We start from the raw sequence: 7,961 nt of genomic DNA on the forward strand, positions 1-7,961 counted from the left end.
GCACACCTCTTCAGATGCTCTTTTCACTCTGGAAAGAACTTTTCACACTTTTTTTTTTTTTGACTTTTGTTTTTTTTTTGTTACCACCTGAGTAAAGCGAGCCCTGAAAAATTGACAGAAGAGAAACCGAGGAGTGATTCGGGTTTCGAGTATAGTAAACGGAAAAAAACACACGGGACGTAAATATATGTGGAGTGGTTCGTAAGGTTCGACGCCAAATGAAGCCCGAGGGCAGAAGCAATTCGGGGTCCAGGTTATAAGCGTCGCAAGACAAATTAATGGCATGGAAACCCGGGCTTAAACTGACCCGATTTCTTCGACACTGTCACCCGTTACGCAACCGAATTCTATGTTCGTTCCTTGTAAAATTTGTTTTTATGTATTTATAGATATTAATTTCAGTTTCCTTTCAACCGTATATATTTATGACATTTCTGTTGACCAGTAGTGAATATTTTGTTTCGAAATCCGAACATTCCGCGGTAAGGATTTCGAATACGTTCGAAACCGTACGTAATGCCGCATTTATTCTCAATCTGAATATGAAATTTTTACCATGCGTATCGTAATTACAGTTTGCCTGCTTCACTTTAACTTGTCGTGTAAAATTTTCGATATTTACTGCATGTAATGTCCGGTAGTACGACCTTCGTTCGTACGACGAAATATATAAATATCGATAGTTTTTCTGGGAGATGTCTTTTATTTAGAAAAAAATGGGATTATAACAAACGAACAATTTTCGGGTTGAAATACTTTAAATTATACTAATAGAGGTGAAGTATTTAAATTGGAGTATAAAGATGACGTTAAAACTTTTATAATACATTACCAATCGTGTGAGAAACGCTTCGTTCTGAATTTTGAACGTTCGTTGTACTGACAATGATGTATTTTGAAATTTTTTTGTGAGTTCAATAATTAGTTTCATGCATTATTACACGCGTGAAGTGAGGCGAGTACTTGCAGCCAGTTTCAAGAGACTTGTTGTACGTTTTAGGTACTTTATGATATATGTACATCTTTCCCTCACTTCGTTTCACAACGCATTTAAATGAAAAACTTTTTTTTTTTTATTTTTTCCCCCTTCATACGATGGGTATTTGCTTTTACTCACAATTTGGTAATTTATTTACAACAAACTAGCTGGATAAATATACGAAGTTTACCTCTTCACACCAGGCATGACCAAGCGCGGTGCATGTTCGACATTTCATCACGGCTGACTTGGTGGTACCCACCTCTAAGGTGTGTATAATAATGCGTCGTTAGCAATCGATGCCAAGTACCTAGAGAAATTTCTTTCGAGACTTTTAAGATCTTGACATTATGAATTTATCTTAAAGAACAAAAATTAACGTGTTGTTCCTTTTCTCTTACCTGTTGTTGTTGTTTTCTTCTTTCCCATTATTTCATTCCACGAATGCCCCTTTAAGTGCTAATATATACAGTCCGCTTCAAATTTCTCGACTTTCACTCAAATATAAGGAATAATTTCAATACTGCTCACTTTTGTATTCACAAATTATGTATTGTGTACGATCTACGTATCACGATACGAATATTCAATCAATTTGAAAATTGCTGCAAAACATTTTTGAAATTGTAAGAATTTTTCTCAGTGAATTTAGAATTCAATTTAAGTTTTCAAATCCTGAACTGGGAGAAATTTTTAATTCCAGTTACCGCTCAGTCCTTAACTATTTTCATTGTTTACCACAATCGAAAAATATAGTTCTAGGTAGAAAATGAAAATTAGTTTTCTAGCTGTTACCAGAAAGTCTAGTATCCGTTACTATTCTTTCTCCCTACGATCACTGTTACTTTATTTTCTTGCAGCTGTTGCGAAAATTTAATGCTTGTGCAACAATAAATTGACGTTAAAGCCTTGTTCAACTACATTTTGTCAAGAAGCTTGTTGTTGTCATTGGAAAATTGGTAAGAGAAATGAATAAAAACTGCGTGAGCAACGCAGCCCGCAACCAGCCGATTTAAAATGCAACAGGTGCGTATAGCGAAGACTGGAAAGTGGTTCGCCACAGCGATCATGAGCATGATCGCATGTTCGTTAGAGTGGCGATTCGTGTCTAATGACTGAATGCAAAATAGCCTTTCCTCAATTAGTCACAGGTGAACCGTACAGCAAACGTCGGTTAACCCGGTGATGCGTGCCTTTGATACGTTGTGCTGTGTGCTAAGTACCGTCACCGCAACTCTAGTTTCATTTCATGTAGTCCGGAATAATCTGCAGCTAACAAGCGACCGCAAGCCTAGTTCCACATTATTATCCTCCACCGGGAATTACTTTCTGGTGTCCAACTATTGCTCATTTTTCCTGTGAACATTAATTTTCTTCTCGGATCGCCCCGCCACGCGACGAATGAATCACGAGTTATTTTCCGATCCAGGAATATGGATCCAGCAACGAGTTATCGTCGATTACTCGAAATAACTATCAAATGACGGAAAAAAAATATTTCCACATCAGGGCTCGTCCGGGATTTGAACCCGGGACCTCTCGCACCCGAAGCGAGAATCATACCCCTAGACCAACGAGCCGATATAAAATCTGTTTTACGCGCGTTTCATATCGCAAAGCTTGACCCAAACGTCCGTCTTTTGTTTACAAGACGCTGATCACGGATCGTGTTTTGTTTATCGATAAGGAAGATGCGTTCGTCGATAAGGAACCGGATAAAACAGTTTCGCATTGGGTAAAAATAATCCGAATCTTCGTTCCATTCGTCGACGGCGTTCGTTCAAATTTCATTCTGTTTTCTACCGATTACAATATTTATCCTTGCGTCGAAGATGGATACAGTAACGTTCGTTAATGCCTTCGGCTTTCGGCCGACTTGTTATCGGTACGAAGCAAAGCACGAGTTCGATTCCACGTTCGATTATTATGTGAAAATGACACCGAATCTCTCACGTCGGCAGCATCGCCGATCGTTGTCACGTAATTCGTATAGAATGGAGCTCGCATTTTCTTTCGGAGTGGAAAACAAGCTAGCCCGAAGCCCGTAAGGTATTAACGAACGTTAACGTTACGTTTGATATTCTCGAACAGTTGAGCAACGCGACAACAGTCTTTGAACTCGGCTTAAACGGCCCCGTTTATAAAGGTGTCGCCATCTGTTGATCGTAGATAGAAGCGGCGCTGAGTTTCTTCGCATCGTGTCTTGCGCCATAAAGCTAGCATTGAAATCCCCGGCTCGTTTATAGTTGTATGTAACGCGTTTTAGCAAGTACCGCTGCATAAATATAAAGCTCGTAATCTTCCCCGGTCGGCAAATTAAAATGAAAATCACAACGCGCGTTTGCGTAATATTTCTTTTTTCCCCCTCTTTTTCTTCCCTACTCCGCTTTTGCACCTATCACCGTTTCTTTAAATCAAACCTCGATCCTCTTGACTCCCGTTGGCTATGGATTATTAACAAAACGCTCTTTATTTTACGACGCTTATTATGATGTGTACCCATTTTAAACACTCGGGCCTCCAATTGTATCTAAGTATATATAATAAAATGCATATATAGGTATATATATATAATATATATATATATTGGTCGGGTGGGTGTAACGCGTTCATCTGCATATATACCAATATATATATATGTGTGTGTGTGTGTATACATGTGTGATCGTGTATAATATTGTCTCTGCGAACGCTGCTGAAATATAATGTCGCTCGTTCGCATAACAGTTATTCGAATTTATTACACGCACATATGTTACACACACACACACATATATATAGATATATAAAATTATGGGATACCGTTGATACCTTGTTTTTTTTCCTCTCTTTTTTATGAACTTATATTTTTAGATACATTCGACATTCGATGTTTTAACAATGCTGCTCTTAGGTGGAACGATTCGAAAAGCTCCACTGTTATTTTGAAATGGAATTCTCTCGGTGCGAAGATATTATACTCCTTCGTAATCGCGTCAAAGAAATCTTTACCCTTTAACTTTTAACCTAATTGATGAAACTGAGGTCGAATATCACCCCAAAAATCTTTCAAGCTCCTCGTAGAGTCCCTTGGCCGTGGTAATTTTGGGTGTGAAAATTGAGAGAGCTTTTTTTCTATCCTTAAACAATACCTATCTTTTTTAGAAGTCATTGTGGAAACAGGATACGATTTTTTGTACAACTGTTAGGCGATTCTACCAAGATGTGACCGAATTAGGGTTAATCGATGAGTAAACATTTTTAGGTTAATAGAACGTTGTAAATTCAACTAATGCGATGAATGGTTACAAGATTCTCAAAACAGTGGGATCAAGAAAAGTTGGCATTACAGGGATTTCGAGAAACTTGAAGGAATCTTGAGAACAACTCACATTCTTGTTAGTAAAATTACCGTAACTGGAAAAATATTCATTCTGTTTTCAAGTCGATCGAAAAATGAAATCATGCAAGATGTGAAAAATTGATTTGATCGTTTGAAAAGTTGTGCAGCATAGCCGAGTGCTTGAGTAGGTTTAAAAATTCATTTCCTGTCATAAACGAGTGGTCAGAGTATCGAATAAACTTCCGCCCACGAATATAACTTCGGTTCCTAGGTAGAAATGATAATTATTAGAGCGGCGCAGGTAAACATAATTACACACGATTGCAAACAAAATGAAAATTCAACGATACACATACACGGCGAGAAATGTTGTCTTCTGCTCGGGAAAATCCTTGATTAAAACAGAAATACCAGCCCCGGAAATGCCGAAAACACTGCCTTTCTATGTCGACCCTGCAACAATACGAGGCATCATCGTTTTACGGCTATGGGACCCCCGTGGTGAGAGGAATACCTTTGCAGTAATAGTTTATTCCCAAATAACCGCTCGGCCCATTAACGAATACACACAAAACTGAAAATCATAATATACCCGTAAAATTATTAATTTTTTTAAATCGGTGTGAATATTCACAACCCTCATTCTATTTACATTGCCAATTTTTTATCGCGTGACGCTAGACACCAGAGACTTTTTCAAATTGATTCACGATTTTCAAATCAAATTAAATCGCTGTGGTCATTTCCCAAGCAATAAGTTACACAGGTGCCTCAAAATACGTTTCGATCATATCTTGTATCCAACTTCGAAGCATTTAGACGTTTTTAGTCAGTTTACGATAGGGTGTTGTTTTTGCCTTTCGGACATGTTCGAACCAAGAAGTCTTTTACGTTGAACCTTTCAGGTAATATTGATCATTTTTAAGGGTTTAAAAACAAAACAAAATAAATAAAGATAGAAAATTAATGCTTCTCTTGCATAATTTTGCCCGCCAACGTATCGACTTCTTCCTCTGCAAAGACCCGGCCGAAACTTTCTTAAGACGTCTTTGAGACTTTGAGACACTTTTCCCCCCGCTGCGTTTTATGGGAATCCATAAATTTGAGGCGTTCCAATTGAACGCCCCGGCTTCTGCATTCTGGATTGACGTCCAAGTATGCGCGCAAGGTAGCCGGCAGATCAACGGGTTCAACTCACCGTGTTACAACCCGCTCTTTGAGCAACCCGGACGGTAGGCTAATGGTAATTACATTTTAACGCTAGGACATAGAGAGTACGCGCACTGTGTTATACATAAAAAAAATTATGTAATTCGTTGTGCGGATACCTACGTACAGCTTGTACGGTATAACGTCCCCGGGTTGAACGGGGTCGAGGTGATTTCCTCCATGCGGTACCTACACACTTGTTGTACACACAGCGTGTAATAACAATTACAATAATGATAATAACAGTCTCATACATCCTCGGTCCTCGGAGCGACATTTGGAAACGGTTTGATAATACTTTAATATCGCAACGATTATCAGGCACCGAAACATACTTTCCGTACTTCGTTATGAAACATTAGGATTCCAAAAGTTCCACACTGAGAAAAAATTTCATTTGTTACAGTAACTAGAAAAATTCAATAAAACAGGTATCGTTAAGAAAAAAACTGTTTCAACATTGTCGGTATTACGAAAAAAAATTTTTAGTACGTAAAAAAATTTACTGCAAGATTCATCATCCAGACCATAGCATAACCACTCATCAAAATATACAACCAAAGTCCGGTGAACGTGAATCTGTTGACTGTATTGATAAAATTACGGAACCAAAATCGAAACTCTGAGTTATGTATAAATACACACACATATATATATATAGTATATGTAATACGGGTATGCATGAACACGAAGTTTCCCAACGCTAACGAACCGTTAATTATCGTCAAAATCGATCTATTTCTGCAACCTCTTTGTAAACGAGCTCTCTAATTTTCTCTTCAGTAAACGTAGAACTGACAATTGTTTCGATGTGTTCACGCCTTGGGCTATCAGTACACACATCGACCACCCCCCAAGTACACGAGGCGAGGTGTTGCACACACGTACCCCTTGCCAAAGACGTGTAATTAGCATTTTATGACGGTCGGATCGACGCCTTTATCACACATGATCGCTATAAATAAATACGTATGATACGACAACTCGGATTAAAATCAGTAACGATCCATCGGTGCACCGAATAAATGTAGACAAAATGATATTGTCTTATGCGAAGCAAATCTAAATGTGTTAATGAGGAAGGAAAATGAAATTAAAAACTTTGATTAAGAATTACGCAATCTAAATTCATAACGGAATATACCCTCAATATATACATAAAATAGAAACAGTTTATAGAGTCGAAGAAACTGATTGACGGAAATTTTAATCGAATGCGCCCGTGTATATATATATATATGTGTGTGTGTAAAATATTCATATACATGGATATATATAAAATGGTGTTGATGAGTCGAAACCTTAATATTAATAAAATAATTCGCCGTCAATAATCGACGATAGACACAAAACTGGGTAAGAAAGGATTGATTTATCACCTTATATAGCTCACCGCAGTTGAAGGAAAAATTCAACGCTTCACTGTTATTGGCATAATATTTAAAGGTATGTTGTGCAAAAATTTATCACTTTATTGCAGGTGCGAAATTTTGTTGATACTACGGTCCGTTCTTCGTGTCGTATAAATATGGTTCACACCTAATCCCGCAGCAACAGCCTACACATGTTCAACCACTCGCAATCAAGTCGAAGGCTGTAACAAGAACAGAAATGCACATTGCGCATAGATCGGGTGATAAAAATCTCGTCTCGAGAGTGGGAGAGATCGATTACCGAAATATCCAAGTATCGATACGGATGTATTGTAATAAAAAGGATACGTACAACTGCGTTTAAAAAAAACAGTGCTAATCAAATTCCAGACCAAAAATACAATATCGTAAAAGTCAACAACGTTTCAGTGTTAATTTGTTGATGGGTACCGTTTTGTGTTGCAAAAAAAAAAAAAAAAAAAAAGAAAGCAAGCACAGTTTACACCATCGCCGTTGAATGTTGCTTGAATCAAACTCCTCGGAGTCTCATTGAAACATGTCTTACGTAAATTGTATGAATCTTATCTTAAAAAAAAAAAAAAAACAATAACGCATAACATCGATCCGACGATTTCGATGAAAGATGAAAATCGTCAACGCCGTGCGATAAACTCCTCGCAAGAAAATCGGCAAGTCTAATAATCCCGTAATGTTTGGAATCTGCAAAGGTAAACACGGCTTAACAAATCTCATGCCAACAAATGTATGGAAATATTATTGTACAAACGATAAGTAGGACACTAGCAGAGGCACAGTATCGTGATTTCCCACGGCTTATCATCGTCACCCTTGAGGGTAAGACGGAATCTCCGAAGCCCCTCCCCTCACCTTCCCCCCCTCACCCCCCCACCCATTCGTGGGCCTCCGTCTCTCGCTCTCTTTATCCTTATCTATCGTGTAATTTTTGTGCGCCTCCCCTCTCTGTCCCGCATCGCTCCCTCTCTCTCTCTCTCTCTTTCTCTCGCGCGCTCTCCCCCCTCCAACCACGAGGGACCGCAATCGCGCCCGGGCATCATCG

At 38.5% G+C, this 7,961-nt stretch overlaps 1 non-coding gene across 1 annotated transcript; it reads right to left on the reverse strand.

Moving 5' to 3' along the window:
• Positions 1-2,487: 2,487 nt before the first annotated feature.
• Positions 2,488-2,559, reverse strand: Trnap-cgg. Its single transcript has one exon. It is a non-coding gene; the product is annotated as a tRNA-Pro (tRNA).
• Between the last annotated feature and the right edge of the window lie 5,402 nt (positions 2,560-7,961).

This window comes from Neodiprion lecontei, chromosome 3 (assembly GCF_021901455.1).
Source record: "Neodiprion lecontei isolate iyNeoLeco1 chromosome 3, iyNeoLeco1.1, whole genome shotgun sequence".
Taxonomy (NCBI): Eukaryota; Metazoa; Arthropoda; class Insecta; order Hymenoptera; family Diprionidae; genus Neodiprion; species Neodiprion lecontei.